Genomic DNA, 22,441 nt, shown 5'->3' with positions numbered 1-22,441 from the left:
ATAAATGCCTGAAATAAAAAAAAATTACAATACTATAAATAACTCATTATTAATAAGATTTCAAACAAACACTAAACATGCACACTATGTAAACTTAAACTGTATAAATAAATACAATAAACCATGTTATTCCATATTGATGACACTGTCATATGCAGTGAAATGTCAGCTATAATACAGGGTGTGTCAAGTATGAAAAGGACTAGAGTCATTGTCCTACAGACAGTTGGTGTGCAGGAAGCCTGTACTTTTAGGGAGAGGGAAGAGCTGACCGCAACTCATGAGTGAACATGAAGTGCATGTCTCTGTGGAGCAGAACATTATAACCAAGTTTTTAGCCAAGAAAATGGTGAGTCCAAAATCTCAGTAAGGAAATCCAGTGCAAAACTATCTTTGAAATCGTTGAAGAACTCGATGTAAGAACATTACAGGAGTGTCCATCTGATCATGACAGAAGACTTCAGACATCAAAAAGTGTCCAATAGGACAAAAGTCTCACATCTATTATTGGAGGATCACAAGTGGTATCAATTGGAGGTTTCGCTGCGGCTCTTCAGTTAATTCTAACAAGAAGGTGTGACCTATTTGAGTTGCATTGTTGCCTGCAATGAAACTTGGAAGGCAAATACGCAGTTGTCGGCAGGAAAGGTAATGGTAACAAATCTTTTTTTGCAAGGTGCTTTTCATGTTGATTTTTTCCACAATCAATGCACAGTTAATATACAATATTATAGTGAAGTACTGGATGCTGCAAAGTTATAAATCCGAAGGAAAAAGAAGCAGCAATCGGTCAGAAGTATACGGCACTATAACATCAGGCCATTTTCAGGGGCAATGCCATAAGGAAAAACTTGGTTGCATTAGGATGGCAAACACTGGAACATTCACCATGTATCTCAGACTTGTGGAATGAGTGGGTGGTAAAGTTAACTAGACTATATAAATAAATACATTAACTGTATAAACTACCCTGATCTCAGAATGGTCAGCTTAAGGCACTAACAAAAGACACAAAACTAAATACTGAGGAAAATATTAAAATACTAAGAGATGGCCTGATTTAGCAGAATAAAGTGGATCTGGTGTGATGGGCACCTCTCAATTCCAAGATGTTTTGATTCCATATGTCACGATTTGCTTATTAAAAAATTGTTTATTTATGGCATCCAGTGTTTTTTTTTTAGTTGGTAATGAACTAGAATTATTTAACTAATAGAAAACAAATGGTTGTTCAGGACAAAGATAAGTCTGATTTTAGAGTTATTGAAGTTGGAGTACCACAAGGTTCTGTTCTGAGCTCTTTTTTATTTTTTATTGCTATAAATGATTTTTCTGCCAATTTTCCTTGTACATCAGTGTTGTATGCCCATGATACAACTCTCCTGAATTATACGAGTAGTACAAGCCCAGATGTACTGATAAGGGAGGAGGACCTGCCTTTGAGAAAGACTCTGGAATGGTTCAAAGCCAACTTATTACTTGTTACTGATAAAAGAACTGAAAAAATAATATTTTCTTTAAATTATACAATTTATAAAGATGTTAAATCTGTTAAGTTGTAAGAAATACATCTGGATAGTAGACTGGGTTGGGACCATCACATCGAACAATTATATAAGAAATTGTGAAGAGTTGTCTATCTATTACGTAAATTAAGAAAATGTATTACCATAGACGTGTTAGTTTTAACTTATTGTGCTTTTTTCCACTCACATTTAAGTTATGGAATAACATTGTGGGGCAGTAGTGGTGTACAAAAAGCTTTTAAATGGCAGAAAAAGGCACTGACAGCTACTAAAAATGTACCTGAAAGAGAAACACGTGTACCAATTTTTAAGAAACTAAAAATAATGACAATTTCAAATTTATATGTTTATTGTTAAAGAGTATGACAATGATCATCATTGCAGAGTGACAATTAGTGTAGTAGTCACTCTGCAATGATGATCATTGTCTTCATCCATTACTAGAAGGTAGGAGGGAGGCATCTTAAGCATCCAAATGACACTAAATAGTGCAAACTTCACCTGCCTACCAATGGTGAACATCTACCACACTGTGTGGGAATCTGCTGCTGTGATGAGGATATTGGTTTGTTTGCTTGTGAAGAGCAAGAAATTGTACTAATTGAGAAACAATGGGTGAGCGTCAAAAGGATCATGGAACTTTCCTATAAGAATACCAAAATAATTTGGGATACAAAAGTGCTACATCCTGATTATAAACTGTATAAATTTTATTTCTTTAAAAGAATTTTTAACACAAGAGTCGATGCCAATCAGGCCAACTTACCCACCGAAGGTACTAAAAGAGAAGTCATAGTACCCAGAGAGTATTTCCTTAAAGAAGAAATAACACCACCATATGAAGGATGATTGAGTACTATAGCTTTATTGGAATGCCTTACTAAAACTGATGGACTGTGATGTGAATACCCATAACACTATATGGAATAGTAACGACACCAATGAGAAATGACAAATTACAGAATTCTTCTTAAGGTTTAATCTGGATGTGCTGAATATTGGGTGAACCTACATCTGTTTGTTCTTTTATTTTAACTTAGGACAAGAAGGTGAGGGAATTCCTCATTTCCCTTATTCCTACAAGGACCTTTGCACTGCTTCCTGAGTGACAGGATATTCAGGATGGATATCCAGTCCCTTCAGTGAGGCAGTGATGAAGGCATACTTCTGTCATTAATAACAGGTGTCAAGTATCTGTACTGGTGTACAAATAAAGACAAATTAACTTTATATAATAAGGAGATAAGGAAATCTAAGAGTGAAAGCATTAAACACATCTGTGAGAAAATCACTTACATGCCTATATAGTATATATTTGATAAATTTTTCAAAAAAATAATATTTTTAAAATATCAATTTTTGTTCCCTGGCCCATAAACTTTTGTAATGATGGTACCCAATCGCAGAAATGGGTGTCCATTCTTAATTTCTCATCATACTGGTGAATTTCTGTAATGTACTTATAGTTTGGAATATATAAAAAGTAGAATGAAAGTGGTTAGTTTGTACCGTTAATTAGTTAATTATATTTCGTATAATGTAAATTTCACAACCTAGTCAGCCAGTATAATTTAATATTATTTTTATCCAATGTTCCGGAACTAAATTATTGGGCGGAGTAACTACCTAATTGGCACGCGGATGAATATTTTCTTCTAACCCTTTGTAGCAGCCCAACTATGTGACCGAGCAGACCTCGCGCGCTTCGTCCGTAAGTAAAATTTATCTTTTCGTATTATTAAATTAGCTTTTGATGCCAAATGTATAAAAATGAATGTAACGTAAAGTAATGTTGTAAATAGTAAAGTAACGTACCCTTGAAGATCTTTTATTTGCCTGATTGAGATAGATAAAAGTTGTGGCGTCGTCCTAGCACGTTGTTATAAATAGTAATTTGTATCATTAAATGGCTAATACCGTTGTTTTAGGCGAGTTTACGTGTCCCACGTGTCTCACGGCTCACAGGGCACATATTATTTGAGTAGATGGCTACCAGTTTCTTAACTTCTACTCATCTTCTAGTAAACACCGACTAGAAATAACCCTTCTTAGACTACAGCGCCATTGTCTCGTGCCAAGACGCCGACACCCGGGTTGTGAGTCTACACATTGCGAAGGGAAGTAAAATCTTAATGTCTTATAAAGTAAAACATCGTAGGCATAATTTCAGAGAACATTGGATATTTTAGACCCACCTAGAAGATATACATTTTTAGTTCTTATATTCTAAATGGCAGCAACGTGGCATTACATACATTTCCTTTACCATCTAAAAGAGGTGCTTGTAAGTTTTCGTAATTAAACTGAACTTATAAGTAAACTTTACATTTCTAGTATTTATTACTACAACCTCAGAAGTCACCACCCCCATGTGTTATCGTCATACGGTACAAGTTTTACTTACATAATGTTTATTTTGTAGTTTTAGTACTTTTCCTTGTTTATATTTTGAAAGTCTGCATCAACTTTAAATTTTACTTTTTTATTTCTTAACCTTTTAACAGCGTGTCCTTCCCGCGGGGGCACACCAGCATATATGCGAGCGAGTGTAAGAGTTTTGAATTTCGCGCCTTACTCCTTCATAGACGATCGGAAATACTTCGTGTTTGGTACGGAAATCTTCGGGAGATTTCGGCTATTCTCGTGAAATATTTTCTTTTTGTCTCAATATGGTTGCAACACTGTAAGTATCAATTTTCTTGTGGTCCACCAGCTGTCACAACTGCTGTTGTATAGTTTGCTGTGTATTGATGAATTTGTTTGTAAACAAAGTAAAATGTCTTCACGAAAACTGAAAGAAGACGACATAAATGAATACTTTAGTCGTGATAACGTAAGTGAATTGTCAGAAGATGATGGAGAGAGTGACAGTGATGGTGAAATAGAGTCAGATAGTTTACTAAATGTTGTAAGTGAGGTGAGCGACTTTGACATCATTCCAGGACCAAGCGGCGACAGATCCATTACAAATGAACCTAGGTTATATGAAAGTAATAATGTCAATTTAATTGAAAATAACATATGTATTGATGAAAACATCTATCCGGCCCTTGAAACAGTTAGACCTGCTGAACATAACCTAACTCAAACTCGCCAATTACCTAGGCCTACAACGGAACAAACTAACAGAACTAGGCCTAAACAAAAGATTGTGTTTCCATGGGAACATGTTAACAATTTTTCTCCGAACATATTTCTATTTGACCTAATTCATCAATAGGTTTAATTTGTCTTTTCTATTTTAGATTACAAAGATTTTTAGGTTTGCCTAAATTTGCTTACTTTGATCAATGTTAGGTTACAATTTCCATGTAAAATAAAATGTATTACAATGTAAAAATAAATAAATAAAATAAAAAATTCATTTTTTATTATTTTTAGTCTTAGTGAACACCTTAAAAGCATACAAGGTAAATATATAATTTTATGAAACCATAAGACAATAATAAGATTTTTATGTCATTTTGCTAAAAAAAAACCCGGCCTGTGGGTATCACCAGTAGATATAAAACACGGCTGTTAAAAGGTTAACAATTTTTGAGTTATTCTGGTAATAATTTCTAGCTAATCGCATCAAACATAATTCCTCCCACCTCCACCTCTAAAAAGATCTAAGGTAAGATTTTGGGGATTTATAAATATGTTTCAGAACATTAACGCCTTAATAGATAGGCATGGCACATTTTGAAACTATTTCTTAAGGTAAATTTAGGGTACTTTGTCCCCAAAATAAGTAAAATAGAATTTTACTACTCTCATTGTTATAAGCACCTGCAAACCGTATCAGTGTGCATTTAAGTTATCTAGAGTGCACATGCTTTTACATTTTCAAGTCTGTAAATTGGGGACACTTTTACCTTTATAAGATTTGGTATATATGGAGATATTTACTATAAACATAGATAGTTGAAGGTGGGCATTCAGAAAGAGTACGACGTTATTTACTCTAGTGGTTATTAAGACTAGAACTATTTGTAAATGTATATATATTTTCATACGTAAAACTAACTTGTGTTCCATTGCTCTGCACTGTGGACACTCAACATCATCTCTTACCATTTACAACTCGATCACTCACTGACAGTTCTCTCTTTGAATTTGAAGTACTAGTGATATGAACAGGAACTAAATAACATAAATGCTATTTTTCAAAGTTATAAAAAATCACAGTTAAAACTGTGATTCGCTATACCACATTAACGGTTTTAACAGGTACCATCCTTACGCAACGTTTACACTGATAAGAAACTACGCAAGTTAGGTGTCCAACAATAATGATTACTAGTCTAAAGGGTGTAAGAGCTCTCGTGAGCGGTATCACGACCAGTGTTGGACTGCCGTTCGTTGAAACTGGAGAGCAGGATCGTACATTTAAACTCGACTTAACACACATACAGATAGAGGACTCTAGCGGCACGCTTGGCCTTGAGAGTTGCGGGGTAGGGTTATACGCTCCGTCCCGAAAACATTTCCTATGACTCATCGGCCTCAGCCTCCTTTCTCGGAATCGGAATCGTATTGATACAAAGAACTTATAATACTTGCTAAAATCGGTTTGTTTTGCAACAGTGCTGAGTGTGATGGTAGCTTGTGCTTCATTTTTACTGATAATATCTAATGAGTTAAACTCAAAAGTCAAAGGTAAAATAATTCATAGTCAGGCCCACCAAATAGTGAGTAATGTGTATAATTTTATGAATGTAGAGGCAGACTACCAAGCTGTTAATATTACGTTGTCTAAACCAAGGCGCCCACTGCGACCGGTCCAGCCCGGCCCGGCCCGGCCTTTTTGTGAAGTCGAAACCCATGCAATTAAATGGACACCCACCTACTACGACTGTCCCGGTCCAGCCCAGCCCGGACCGGCTTTTCATATTCTGTCAAAATGCATACGATCAAATGGACACCCGCCTACTGCGACCGGCCCGGGCGGACTCGTCTCCAGTCCAAGAGCCGACCTAGGCCGAATATGTGTATTTTATTTTGCTCTTTTTATTTATGACTTTTGTTTTTCGTTCAATAATTGTTATACGCTAAATATTAAAAACCCTATTGTGCGTTATATGGGGTCGTTTTGTTAGACTTTATTATTTATTTTTAAGAAGTCGCATTTTCAGAACAACAAACTTTCACGAAAACTGCTTTCTTAGTTTATCAGAAAGCCTTGGTTCTACTAATTTCACAAGACATCAATCAGTATGTGTCCGGTCTTTTGCAATTAGATGCAAGAAAAAAACGTTGCCTAAGATGTTATTTTTCTAACGGTTTGATAGCAATGCTAGAGGAATTCAGGATATGTATATAAACATTATACACAGAATTATTTTAAAATATTTGAATCGTTGATACTTCGTTATTATACTTAGACCACGCTGTCCATATCTACTACTTGTTATTACACGATATAAGTAGGGAAATGCATACGTACATATTATGAATAAAAAAGTTAAAGTTAAAGCGAGCGCTCATATGATCTGATCTTGGATTAAGGTACTATCTAGAGGAATGTTTTTCTTCTTTTGCCAGAAGAGCGGACCACCATAGCCCGCTATGATGGTCAGGAGCATTTCCTGTCGGTACTTTTACGACGTCAGATTACGTTGAACAATTACCGATTAGAAATGTACTTGGCCATCAGTTCGGGCTTAGGTGGCTCCGTACTTCAGGCAAAAGAAGAAAATCGTTTCTCGAGATAGGTCCCAAATTTACACTCAGCTCACGCGAGTGCTCGTAAAGGTTAACTTAAACTTTGGCACTACTTAAATTATGTATGATAACCTAATCTAAACCTACTTATATCACGTAATAACAAGTAGTAGAAAGGGAGAGAGTGGCATCCGTGTAATATCAAAGTTGGTCTGCCCTATGTTTAGTTAAATAGCAAGAGATAAAGTACATTAAGACTTTATAGGAATTAAAATTCACAGGCTGTAACAATTGGTTAATAAACATTTTGAGAATGCTCGGAACTGTTTAGGTTGGCTAAATGTAATCCTAAGTGCTTTATATTGTGTTCTATGAACTTAAAGTCCATGGTGCTGATATTGGAACACAGCTTAATACAGATCTTTATGTTAATATATAACAGTGTTCTGACAGTTTATAATTTTTCAACATTCACAGGCAGTTAAAATCTCTTTTCGTTAGAATGAGATTCGGGATTCGGTTACTTTTATTTATTCCTTCAAAATAATTTGGATGAGCGTTAGAAATCGTTATAGATTTCAAGCTTTAGAAGGCCGTGAATAGATTTGGATTATTGGATGAGTAACATGGCGGCTTAAGAAAGTGGTGTACCCGGTCAAAATTCTTTAATTTTTAACATTTTAAAAGGATCCATGAATTCTTTCATCATTTGCCTGTAAGTTTCTACTTACTTAATTGTCACTCTTAAAAAATGGTTTTGTTTGTAGACCTCAATCTCGTGAGTGAAGAAGGCAACTCCCTAGGAATTTTCCTAAGGAGACTACCCTGACCTATCTTGTTAAGTAAGACATAATGAAATTACCAGCTATACATAATTAAAATTCTGTTTTATTTACTGTTAGTCATAGCTATAATGTAAAAACAGTTGTATGCTTAAACATGTACTTTGAATACATGATTGTCAGATTTCCCCTATGTCTGGGCCTGTTGATAAGCCAACTGATTCTGTTGGCCTACATGATTTTGTATTGCTGTGTTCTCTGTATTGAAAATTAGTAATTTTCTGGCACAAATCCAAGGTATGGGCACTTTTGATGTACAGGTATAGGAATATTCATTGAAGTGCTAGAATTTTAACCTTAGAAATTGCAAGTTTCTCTAGTTGTACACTGTTTCAGGCTTAGGCTGGTAGTATTTTTTAAACCCTGGAGTGGTAAACATTTGTAAATATTACAACACACACTATTTTTTTGTAATTAAGCTGCTTTTGGGTTGGCAGACCTATCCAGATAGTTCATGTACAAGACCCATATTTTCTTCACTTCACCGTGTACTATACACTGTTTACTGAATATTATTACCCATTCGTCCCATATTTAGGAGTGTTTATAGCATTGTTGTATTTATTCAGTTTACGGATATCCAATTTTTTGCACTTTGAATTATTCAGGACTCCTGAAATGTGAAGGCTACTAGGGTAGAAAGGAAACATTTAGGGTTAGAAAACATGAAATAATGAAGTTATGGTGGTTGGCTCTCGGGTAGGAAAGTCAGCCCTCGAATAGACTGGTCAACCCTGGTTGGACCTCAGATAAGGTGGTTGGTCTTATACATAGGTAAGTTAGGTGAATTTTGACTAGTTTATCCGTATTGCAACAATTAAAATATAATTAATATTCTCTGATAGGCTAGTTAGTCCTCGGGAAGAGAGGTGGCCCCCTGGTAAAGTGTGACAGTTATGTAATTACGTAGTTTAGTTGCAAAAAGAAAAATATGTGAAATCTGTATAATAGGCCTAAGTGTTATATATTTAAATACTGTTTTATGATTAAATAATTATTTCAACCTCAACCAATTCTGTAAGAGTAACATACATAATTTAAAAAAAGAATATGTTGTAGCAAAATAGAGAATCTAACTCATTATAAATTATATTTGCAAAAATTATTATTTTTACAAGAGTATATATAGCAATAAATCCAGAATAGTTATTCAAAATATTATGCTGATTTCAGTTGTAGCACTTTATTTTGGAAAAAACCGTGTGTGTTTATGTAAAATTATGGAAATACTTGCCCTTTACTGTGTTTGTTAGCCGCTGTTTTGAAGAGAAGACAACAGGTAAATAGTGTGAATGTTTACAAGTCCCACTTTGCATGGTTTATTGATTTTATTAAGTATAATTTGCTTAATAAGTGATTAGGATTGTAATATTAAATAAATAAGATCAAGAAAAGGCTTAAAATATTGAAACACCCCACATAAAGAAGTAAATCTCTTAAGGTACATCTATGGTTGTAATTCATTCTACCATAGATGTACAATAATATAGTTTTAAGCAAAGATCTACCTATATATATAAAACCATAAAATTAATAAATATTATTGTAGCCTATGGGAGGAAACTAAGAAGAACTTTGCTAACCCAACTACCTGACTGACCTACCCTACCAGAGTTTTAACATCCTACCCAATGGCCCCAACGAAAGAATGTTAAAGCTTCCTGTGCCAGTTTCTAGTTTTCCACACTGGTCAAAAGACTGGACCTTGACAAGTAGTAACGAGTAAATAAACATAGTAACAAGGAAATAATTCAACATTCTAGTAACCAATGAGCTTAAAACTGAATTTCTGCTGAGTTTCATTACAGATCAAATAAAATAAGTGGATACAATCAGTGATGTCATGAAAAATTAAGTTTTGAATTACTTGTAGATTTAGGTTTTCAAAAAGCTAATTTTTACTTTTCAGTGTTAGTTTGAATTAATTTTTTGGGATACTACATGAAACATCCAATAATTGAATGAAAGACAAAATATTGGTAAAAACATTCTTTAATTATGACTTTGGATGGATTTAGAAAGAATTACTTTGACTTTAATATATGTGAAAATATTTCTGGTTTTAAAAGTTAAAAACACTACAATCCAGGATAGATTAAACAGCCAATATACTTCACAGTATTTAAAAAATGCGTTTAGTATGAAAGTGCTCAGGGATAAATGATTTGTGTTTTAAGAAGGAAATTGATCAAATTTACTTTTTGAAACGTAATGCGTAAATTAGTTTTCATGAGGTTAATGAAAGAAGATGACATAAGAAATACAAACTATTATTTTCTGGTTCTACAGTTTAAGAAGTGTGTAAATGCTGCTTAAATACTGCTTAAAATTTTTTACAATGTTATATACTTTTGATTTTAAGATCTTTAATACTTATGAAGAGAATGAGGACATTAAATAAAGACAATTTACTGTTTTTGAAAATATGTAAGATGTGGTTTTTATAAATACTCTTTTTATTCTCATTTATAATTAGCATTACTTTTACAACGAACATACTACTTATTTGTTAATACAACTTTGATAACAAGTTAAGATCTCTGGTTAATATTTCTTAGTAAAGGTAAGTTACTATCATTCAGACATGTTTTACAAATTTCAACTTGTTAAGATTAATATTTTTAGCATCCAAAGGTACATTGCTTAAAAATTATTTTTGTGTTTGAATTGACCAAACAAATTAATTTTATTGATTGATTTTTATAAAACACTGCACTGTTAGAAACATATTAGAAACACTGGTAGCCTAGCAGTATATTCTTTAGTTCACATATCGAATTGGTTTAATATAGAGCAGCAATAACAGGAGATTTAGGTAGGATATTACTACAACAAAACCAAGCGGTTAGGTTTACGTACAATTAAAGAAATAAATCCATAGTGCTTTTTTGTTGCTTATGTTCTTATATTTACAGTTTATTATTTTTATATAGCGTGCTTGTTTTATGTACATTTATAAAAAAATAAAAGAGATATACACAGAGTGTAGGGCATAAATGTATTGAGGAATTTGTTTAAATTAAGTCAACTACCCCTATTCCCATCAACCCTATACTTAAAAGCTTAAATAGAAGCTTGGCTTTAAGCTTAATAGCTTAGGTTAAGTGTTAGAGAGGGCTTCTTAGCCCTAACTTCACGTAGTAAAATAAGACATTCTTTACTTTTTTAAAAATAGAATAGTACCCAATGTGAAATATCAAATTGCAAAGATCCCAATATCTTAAAAATGGGTTTTAACTGATTAAATTTTTGTTTTAAACAAATTTTTTGTTCTAATCTGCTTTAATTTGTTATGTCACATTGGGTATTTTGCTATTTGATGTTTTAAAGTTTATGGTCAGGGGAAGAAGGGGCTTTAATGTAAACAGTTTCCTCCCCCAGAAGTGGATGTTTGCTGGAAATTTTGTATTTATATATTTCAATTTGTAGAAATAAAGTTGTAAGTTTAAACAGAAATACGGTCTTTATTTTGGAAAGTGTAATATATGTTAAACAATGTATAAATTTAGAATTGCTAGAAAGAGGTATCAATATAACACTCACTAGCATTGACAGCTACAATTTTACATTTTATTAAGAGAAAACAGAATTTATTGGAAGAAATATTGATATGACCACACAAAAGAGTTCTTGTATGAAAAGCTATAAACATATTTAAAAGGGAACAAAAGGATTATCTGGTCCAACTAATACCTTTTGAGAAAATTAAAAAAACATTTTAGTTTTTTCTGATCTATTTTATATTACATAGCCCATCTATGTTTTTTGAATATTTGTATTTATGTATATGTAAAAAATTTAAAATTTAGTTTTTACATTGTTTGAACATTAGAAATATTTCACAATATTTTCTATTCAATTCAATTCTATTCTATTCTATTTCAAATATTCACAACACAATATTTCAATCTTGTTGTTTGGTAATATGCTTATTTAACAGTAGTTTTCTGTAGCAATTGTTTGCACACTTAAATTATTGGAAGCCATCTATAACAACATGTCAGATTGGACTACGAAGTAGTAAAAGATCTTACAAACAAGATTTTAATAACAGTTTTTGGGCAGGCTGCTCCACGATCTCCACAAGGTGGCACAGATTTTAAACGTCTTCGGGGAGGATCATCGTATGGTTTTGTTGGCGACACTGGATGTGTGAAACGCTTGTAATTCAGCCAGGTGAACTAACATGCTGACCGCCCTGCCTATCATGTTCCTGCATACCTCCTGAGGATGTTTAATGTTTAACAGATAGTCCGTTGAACTACACAATTACTGACGGGGTCGTGCTGGAGGGAAAGCAAGCTAATAGTACCTAGCGCACTAAATCTAGTTCTTATAATGTACTCTGAATATCCTGGAATATCAGATAAACGCATTCTGCATAATCATGTCTCTGGTGTAGTATATTAAGAATGCTACTACTTAATATAGTGAAGTGTAGCTAAATACTTATAAGTTCAAGTAGGATTAACGTACTGCTTTCTAAAAACTGCTACACTTTACGTATACACAACTAAATAAAAATGCTGTTCACACTGATAATAGAAGACCAGAATTAATAAATGAAATTTATTTTATCAAATTTTTTAGATTGCTCAACCTTGTGTAAAACTTATAAAAATTCGGATTGCATCAGCCAGTGTAACACGCAGCGGAAATAGGGGATGTGGTAAAACACACTTGGGTGCAGATGTAATGGAACCAGCTGCCATGGGTAGTCTAGTCAGCAATGCCTTTCCTCAGAGTTCTAAAACTCTCACCATTGGTCGATACACTTAGCGCAGCAATATTTTTCTGAAAGTACCTTTAACATCTGATTTTGAAAACAACCTGACTTCTGCAGCAATAGTTTCTTATAGTGCACATGTGAAAACTACTGAGGGTTGGTTGTGTTAATAGGGGCAGCTATATGTAAATTCCTTTCTACAGTTCTTTACTCTCTCTGTAAACCATTTCTTACAAGTGAAATTCTGTAAAGTTTTCTTTCATAAATTAACCATGTGGCTGTAAGTTTTGTCAGTGAAATCACACTAACAATAGTAAAATGTTTCATAAACTTATTGAATGTAAAATTAATAGAGGAAATATGGATACAACAATGTTCTTTTTGAGCTAAATTATTTTCACAATCGTCATAATACATGTTATGTGCTATTTTTAAAAGAGTAATGTTAAAGGTTAATGGAGTGGTTAAAAGGCGCCGACACGGTTCCCCTAGGGGTGTCGGGAATGGTTCATAGTGAAAAGTCTTTTTCTTTTTAGGTCTAGGGATTTTGTATTCTTAGTGACGTTATTCGTGTCTAGTAGAAGTCAAGGTACTCCTACCAACTCCCTCATGGGATAAATATCATACTCTTACATGGGTTGCAATTTCCGGAAGCTCGGGAGGGGAACAACATTACCTTATACGGAGGGGAACGGGCGGGAATAAACACTAAGATACACTATCTCTGCCACATCGCTTACGCGACACTGTAAAAATGAATCTAAATCTACGGCTACGACGGGGGTGTCTCGTACGATAAACCTGGACCCCTATTCTTTCAGGCCCAGAAATGCAGTGCCGTAAATTCCTTTACCTTCCAGTGACAGTCGAAACTTTTTACCAACTCCACACACCCACAAACAGACAACGGTACAGCAGTACCACTGCAGTAGACCAGTCTCCTGCACCCACTGACCCCTGCTCCAACTGCAAGGTACACATTTGAAGATCTATAAGAACGACCTGGTGAGTTCGTCAAATCAAGCCGGGCATTCTCGGAACTCTGCGCTATTCCCTGTGGCCGAAAACCATCACCGGTCCTATCCTAGGTAAAAACCTCCCCTGCTCTACAGCACCGCGCTGACGTCCATTGACCTGCTATACGCGCGATGATCGCTGGGCGGGTCAGACGCAATAAAATCTGTGGAAGAAGCTCTGGTAATGAACAAGGTAGGACCGTCACATACCCTGAACTGTGGCTCACGTACAAATACTCTGAGATAAGGTGAGACCTGGGTTAATTACCCCAAACCGTCCATACTCATCCACGCTCGACTCCGTGCTTCGTGCTCCTCTCCCGGATACGCTCAACTGCCCAAACTGGTCCCCCCCCCTGATACATACGACCACCCAATCAACCGCATTATTGACGATCAGCCGCCGACCCCGCGCCCCTGAGCTGCATATAACACTTAGCAGCAATATGCCTGAACAATCAGAAACTGAGAAAACTCCTGCTGGCAACCCCCTGTTACACTGCCCTCACCGCCCTCCTACTTGAGGCACAATGTAACGACCCCCTGCATCCACACTGCACTCCACCCCCCCCAAACACTATATTACGCTCTCTCCTGCCCAAAAAACAACTGGTGAGAACCCTGTGTGTTGCCGCATTGAATATGCGCTCAACTTATACGGGTTGTGATGAGATGTCTGCACTGACAACTGATTTCGGTTTTTGATATTTTCGGCGTCACAGAGTCTTGGCTTAGTCCAAGTACCCCCTCTGTCCATTTACGAGGATACCTAGCGTTACACTCTCCTGAGAGCTGGAGCGAGCATTGGCACTGGAACGGGTGGCGTCGCTCTCTACATTAAACAGGGATGGTCTTGGAGCGGATCCAATTAACGAGTGTTGATCCGGCATAGAACTGATTTCCTTGATACTCAAGATAGAGGGGTTAAACTCTGTGTAGCCGTGTGTACAGACCACCGCTTGTGAGCTACACTTGTCTCGGCTCTTTGTTTCAGACACTTTTTGTAGACTTTGCAAATTGAGGTTGACTCAGTTGTATGCTTAGGAGGACCTCAATTATAGATTTGTTGTCCAATTTCTGCCATTGAAACCAAATTCTCGTCGGCCTCCTAAAACTCTATAACAGCGTTGCAAACATAAACAGAACCGACAACGAGTAACTGCAGATTGCTACCCCCTTGATTGAATCACATAATAACTATAAAGCCAATGCACGTTTGAGAGGTGTGACGTTATTGATGCTCTACACAACTATAACGGATTACAGAAATGAACATCACTGATCATAAACTCATTTACCTGTACATTGAAACTGAAGAAGAGAGGAGAAATGTATCGCCAGATTGGTGACATTACAGAGGATTTTTCAAAGTTTAATATAACTGAAGCATTGCAATGCTACAGAATGTTAAATGGGAAGCAGCCAAAGATATGAATAATACGCGAGGACCATAAACGCTTTTGTAACCTCCAAGATATAGATATTTTGAAGCACAGGCCACCTCTTGTTACAAAAAAGAGTAGAAAAGAAAAAAGGCCCCCCCTGGAGAACAGAAATGAGGTAAGTGATCATGTTAACAAAATTGAAGAATAAACTAAGGAGCAAATTTGCAAAGAGTAGGCAGGTGTTTGAGTGGACGGAGTATAAAAAGCGAGAAATACGATTGACTGGGGCTATAAGAAACGCAAAAAAAAAAAAAGAACTTCTTCGGCAGATTAACTGGCAAGACTGGTAAGGATCCATAGGCTTTTTGTGACGGTGTCTGAAGCAAAGCGATATTGTGGTAAAAAGATAATAAATCTCCCCCCCAAAAGCCATTTAAGGTCAGTGAAATGTAAGAGTACTTTGTAAATTGGGGATACATTCTATCAAGTGACGAAGATCTGATTAAGTTCACTACAACAAGAGATATACAATGGCGAAAAAAAGAGTTTTGAATTCAAAAAGTTATAGAGATGAAGTAAGATCGGTAATAAATGAGAATTAACCTCTAGAGCGTTGGGTGGACAAAGTTTAAGCATTGCAATGATTAAAGCGTCCAGTCCATATTCCATCGAAGCTATAACTCACTTATGAATACTGTCATTGAAAAAAAGGGTGAGTTCCCACAGTCATGGAAAAAAATAGTAATAGTTGATCCATTGTCTAAAAAACATAATCCCTCAAATGTCAGTGAACTAAGGACCAATTTCAGTCTTGCCAGCAATGTCCAAGGTACTCGAAAAATTTGCAATTCGCAAGATTGTTGTTATACCTTAATTTATGAAAATTTGCTTCCAAAAATTGCAATCAGGGATCAGAAAGAACCAACAGCACTTGCCTGCATTTGCTGAATATGTTTGCAGATGTTTTTGGGTCGAGGGAACGCCGGCAGGTGTAGCTCTCTATAATCATAGCTTGATTATTCGCAGGCATTTGATTCCATATGCCATAGTTTGCGTCCTTGCGAAACATTGAAGCACTTCGGCATTCACTATGGAGAGTGCCAATTGTCTGGTTCAAGGGTTTACTTGAAAATAGACCTGCAGGTGACGAAGATGGGTACCGATATTCACTCCTCCCCTTGAGAAATTAAGGGGAGTGCCGCAGGGGAGCTGTCATGGCGGCCCATTTTGTTCACCCTTTACACTGCAGATCTGTCCAACTGTGTAAGTCACATGCAAGGTGCAGCCTATGCTGATGACTGTCCAATTGCATTTTTCTTTATGAGTCAGATTCCATTAACATTGTGTTTTCTCAAGGGGTTAAAACTCTGATCTGGAAGAGAATTAGATGATTGGCTCGAAGCATGGTCTCAAGTTTGAAACCTGAAAAACTATGCATGATCTTCTTCATATTGCCCCGACCAACTGTCATGTCAAAAAATCCGCCTTGGAGATATGCACTGTTAAATTGGTGACAAAATGTTGATGGTGGGAGTGATACTGTCAAGACCTTTGGGAGTGGTTGCATTGACAGGAGGGCCTCCACATTTTCTCACGATAACATCACTCATGTTTCCCAGTTGGCTTTAGGAAGGCTGCGTGGGTCTGTACAGGTAACGATTCAATATGCCAGAATCTGCCTAAGCGCAGCTGGTCCAGTCATTTAGTTTAGTCAGTGCTACTATTCTGTTTTCCTGCATACAGTGGCAACAGCATTACCAGGGAGGAAATGTCCCGATTGCCAGAGCGCTGCAGACAACACGCTGTGACGATTCGTTTAAACATTCGTAGACGGAGCGTTATATCTGCCTATCGTGGGCTGCCGGTCTTTTGCCAACTGATTGCCGTGTGTAGGATGCAGACTGCAAACCTCATCCACCGGGGTCTTGTACAGCAGGAGCCTCAGTACCTGGTGGAAAGACTTGTTGCTCGTGGGGGGGTGGCCTCTGTCGAAGCACCCGGCAGGATGCACTTACTACATTTTCCAAAGGTCAGACTAGAGGTGGGTAGAAATGGGTTTTCTTATTTTGGCCCTACTCTTTTATAATGACCTCCTCCTTGGGACCTCAAACAAATGGGCATCCTCAGCATTTAAGTCTAGAGTAAAATCTCATTTTATGAATACGTCTTAATTATATTTTTGTTACCATTTATGCTTGCACCATGAAAATAAGGTTGTAGGTTTAATTTTAAGTTTGACTGATGTTACTCTGTTAAAAACAGTTGTACACTGAGAGACGCTTGAATAATGGCATTTTTTATTTATTTATTTATTTATTTAATAAAAAACTATCAGTTGTTTTTATGAAGTATGATTTATAAGTAATATATTCCAATTATAAATCAAATAAACTAAAGTAACTGTATTAATTTACTTGTAAAATTTGTTATTTGCCACATTGATTCATTACAAGTTTAGTGAATTTGAACAGTGAATAAATTAATAAAATTGAAAATTAAATTATTGAGTATAAGAAGAAAATAACATAGGAGAATTATAATTTTTTTAATTGTTAAATATTACATTTGAATTAAAAATTTGTTAAACAGCTTCAAGTGTGCCTCTATTCAACAAAATTAATTGATTGGAATATCTGGATTGCCATATAATATGGTACTACAATATAAGCCGTTCAACACAGACAAATAATAATATTCAAGATTTATTTCAGATCTGCAACAAATGCCACACCCAACCTCAGACAGTAACAAATTTTATCTCCAATGAAAATCATTTCTGATCTACTAAATAGTCTAATTTACAACTTAGAGAAGAGTTGCCTAACTTTCTTAGTAATGGACAACATTTTCTAGGCATGTATGAAACAAAACTCACAGGGAAATCTTTAAAAAGTGATATTTTGTCAATAACTATGATCTTGTTTTAAAATTAACAATTTACTATTATATAACAATTTACGTGTATATCATCTCCCGAACTTTGTAAAATGGAAGACATAATAAGAACATTAAAAAAACGTGAAAGTCTCTTACAAAAAAATTTAACTGTATAGGGTAATTTGTGAACATCTGAACAAATTACTGTACCCTGCAACATGATACATTACCTGAGGAGAGCAAAAAAATTACATGATATGGTTAGTCACTATCTAAATATCAAAATAACTCGTATTGAATTTTATTTCTTAGATTGATCAAATTGATGTTTTATAAAAAGGTAAAGAGAATGTATTTCACTAGGTGAAGTTAGGACTGTCTAGCCCCCTCTCTGACCCTTAACCTGGGAACCCTTGAAGGTGACTTTCAAACCACCAATGGGCGGGAAGGCGGACCGCTTGCAAGAACAGGATCGCTCAGCGGTCACCCATTCAAGCAGCAGCCACACCCAACGTTGTTTGACTTAGTTATCTTATATTACATGAAATTTCACCATTACGAGCCAGCTTAAATATTGTATAGTGTTGAAACATTTTGTCCCTTATTCATTTGGCTGCAGGGTTTAGCAAGTATTGTATCTGCTGAGACTGCCACTACGTGACACACCTCACCAACTCACAGCTCTATTTTTCCGTCCAGACCACGAAGCCACACTGACCAGCACTAGACAACGTAGTTTACTGCCACAACTTTCTCATGAACTAACAGTGGAACGACGAGAGTCACTTTGTGTCATGGTAACGTCATCGGAGACTGCTTGACAATAGGCAATAAGGCTTATAAACAATATCTTCGAGATATTTTACAGCATGAAACAGTAAACGGATATGATAAGTGTGTAGATGTCAAGTAAAATCATAACTCATATTTACATGATTAAAATTTATCCAATGTGTAAAAAGTGTTATCGTGCATCTAACACAGAATGATTCTCTTTATGTTTCTGGAGTTAAGTTTCTTCTGAAACTTCAGAGCTCATAAATCCTTCCTGAATAGTTTTATTCCAACATATTACTGTTTTTTTTTCAAAGAAGGTTTTTCTGCAAACTGACTCTACTTTTATATCTACTTTTGATATAATTACTCTAGCACTCAAAACAGCTTTGTATATCAGGGTATTAAGTTATTCAATGCATTACCTAGTGATGTCAAAGGCATGTCCCTAAACAGGTTTAAAACCACTACTGTATTAAGTTATGGTTAACTGAAAAATGCTTGTATAGTGTAAGTGAGTACTTTGATGTATAGGGTAACTTTAAACCTGGTTTTAGTCCTTTGGCATCACTATATTATAATTTTTACTAGTTAATTTTACACCTAGAACCACTAAATTGTAATTTTAAATCAGGCCTAGGCCTATTAAACAAAATATTCACTGTTTTGACAATGTCTTGCAAAATGACAACAAACTTTACCCTTGAGTATAGTAAAGAAAACATGTATTTAAAGGATTGATGAATTTTTGAAATGTATTTGTACCTAATAATTATAGGCTAGTGTGGATTGTTGTTATCCTTTAACTGATGACGTTGTTATACACTTTGTGTTCTGACAATAAATGATTGATTGATATCAAACTCTTAAAGAGATTTAGTGTCTTGTAAGTCACTCAGAAATTGATCAAAATCAAGATAAACTTTAATTTAAACGAATGTTACTTTTTATATGGGTGTTTTTAGTTTCAATACAAAAAAGTAATTGTATGTCTTTTATCACTATAAATAAACAGAATTTTACCCTAACCTTGTTCATATGTTATACATATCTGTCTTGGATGTAAAAATAATCTGTTTCATTAAAATTAGCTGTTCAAAAAATTGTATCAAGTTACACATTCTATAAAGACGTTATCATTCGAATCAGCATTACTGATGAATACTAATACCATCTATATAATAATGTATTATGTGTTTGAATTAAATTTGAAAATTTGGCTTTATCTACAAAAATTTATTTTAAAAATATTTTATTATGAAATTAAAAACAGATTCAAATAATAGCGACAAACACATCTCTATATTTCTGTGGCATCTGCCACTTCTATTTTGTTGATCAGTGGTTGGGCCGGTCGCTGTGCCGAGCCTTCTTCTTAACCTTAGCCACAGCTGGTCGTGTTGTCTGCCAATTCTAAGTGTCTAACCTCGTTTCTGGATGCTTCTATTGCTTCTATCTGTCATTATTTGTTCCTATTATTAGGTATGTTCGTATTTTATATTATACAGGATTAGGTTAACTCTCTCTATTTTGCTCCAAGCTTTCATAGGGTGAACAAGTGCTGTGGAATGTAGTGGACAGAGGTCGTAAAAACTGACTGTCCCGTTCCCTTAACTCCTGGCACAATGCAGTGGTTTTAAGTATCGTTTCCTTGCCTTCCTAAAAGGTCCATGTACCTCTTCATGTATTGTTTTGGGGCCCAGTGTCATCCAAATTCAGTGAAACCATACTGTAAAACTTCGCATTTCATTGTCAATACTATTCAACTTAGAAAAAAATTCAAATGCAGGGTTGTTCTGTTCACAAAGATGCATAAAATGATGATATGCATGGTGCGTTATATTAACAAGTTACAATTTTTAAATACAGATAAAAGATTTTTTTTTCTAAATAGACAATTTTAGAAAAAAAGATAATTTTGTTTTCACTAAAAGACCCCCTGCCAATTGGTAACAAAAGATTTAAAATAGTATACCACAATTAGAATAATATAACGCTTCCACTATGTGTGGAATATAACATTGTTCAAATGTCCACCGCGGTTACTAACAATAGTACGGATTTGAGTGGTCCAATTTTCAATTACTCTGCTGCATAAATCCGGTTGAATTTGAGCAATGGTCTGGGTTATGTTGATCTTAAGCTCATTGGTTGATTGAGGCCTATTGGCATAGACCTGCGACTTCAGAAAACCCCATAAAAAATTCTAGGGGCATCAAATCGCACAATCTCAATGGCCAATTCACGTCACCTCTGCGAGAGATAACCATACCCTCAAATCGTTCATGCAAAATGTTCATGGTTTCGTTTGCTGTGTGGCACGTAGAGCCGTCCTGCTGAAACCACATGTCGTTTACATCCATATCGTTCAATTTGGGCCAAAAGAAATCCGTTATCGTTCTGTAGCATTCGCCATTGACAGTGATGGCCTCACCAACGTTGTTTTCAACAAAAATACGGACCAATCACACCGCCAGCCCAAAATCCGCACCAAACAGTAACTTTTTGTGGATACACCGATACCTGGTGAACCTCATGTGGGTTTGCGTTGTCCCATATACAGCAATTATGCTTGTTAACATAGCCATTCATCCAGAAATGTGCTTCGTCGCTGAAGATAATGTTTCGGCCGAAATTAGGGTCCTCTTCCAATCGCCCAATCGCTTCAAAGCCCACTCGGTGAACAAACGGCATTGTCTATGGTCATAAATTTCAAGCTCCTTTATATACACTTTCACGGACAGTGGCGAAATTCTCAATAGATCTGCTGTTCCTTTGACGTCTGGGTGTAGGCTGGTTGTTTACCGAACTGGCCTTCTCGAATTTTGCTACCAAACGTTGAAGAGTTGAAATTAAAGGGCCTCCGCGTCTGCCGTAAAATGGTCACAACGCACGTAACGTTTTAACTGGTGAACACTCATTTTGATAATAAAGTTTAATCATCTGAACGTGCTGCTCAATCGTGTAACTTGTCATGATGAAATAAATTGTAATGAAATGGCAGAACTTACTGAACAACAATACACTAATGAAACAGATGACACCAAAACAACATGGCCACCACAGGCTGCCAACATTACCTGGCCAAAATGAAAAACCCTATAGAATAATATAACGCTTCCGCTACAATAGGTTACTCTATTTTAGTATGAAGTTACTTCTAATATTCATAATTGTGTCTTTCGGTATGCAGAAAGTTAATCGTGTATACCATATCTAGAATCATATAACGCTTCCGCTACAATAGGTTACTCTATTTTAGTATGAAGTTACTTCTAATATTCATAATCATGTTTTTTGGTAAGCAGAAAGTTAATCGTGTATACCATATCTAGAATAATATAACGCGTCCGCTACAATAGGTTGCTCTATTTCAGTATGAAGTGAATTCTAATATTCAAAATCGTGTCTTTTGGTAAGCAAAGTGTTAATCGTATATGCCATAACTAGAATAATATAACACGTCCGCTACAATAGGTTACTCTATTTTAGTATGAAGTGAATTCTAATATTCAACATCGTGTCTTTTGGTAAGCAAAGTGTTAATCGTATATGCCATAACTAGAATAATATAACACGTCCGCTACAATAGGTTACTCTATTTTAGTATGAAGTGAATCCTAATATTAAACATCGTGCTACTTGGTGA

The 22,441-nt window shown here is 35.5% G+C and overlaps 1 protein-coding gene across 2 annotated transcripts in view; it reads left to right on the top strand.

The window, feature by feature from the left end:
* The first annotated feature begins 7,757 nt into the window (after window positions 1-7,757).
* LOC124370042 (ubiquitin carboxyl-terminal hydrolase 1) overlaps window positions 7,758-22,441 on the top strand; it is a 70,282-nt gene continuing 55,598 nt past the window's right edge. Inside the window, exon 1 of one of the 2 annotated variants that reach the window (XM_046828357.1) lies at window positions 7,758-7,887. The gene's annotated coding sequence lies outside the window, so the exon portion shown is untranslated. Of the gene's footprint in view, window positions 7,888-7,995; window positions 8,015-22,441 lie in introns of those variants that run through there. The other variant, XM_046828359.1, reaches the window with a different exon arrangement.

The sequence above is a fragment of the Homalodisca vitripennis genome, chromosome X (assembly GCF_021130785.1).
Source record: "Homalodisca vitripennis isolate AUS2020 chromosome X, UT_GWSS_2.1, whole genome shotgun sequence".
Lineage (NCBI taxonomy): Eukaryota > Metazoa > Arthropoda > Insecta > Hemiptera > Cicadellidae > Homalodisca > Homalodisca vitripennis.
Note: the sequence above shows the minus strand (reverse complement) of the source record. Positions and strands in the feature narration are given on the sequence as shown.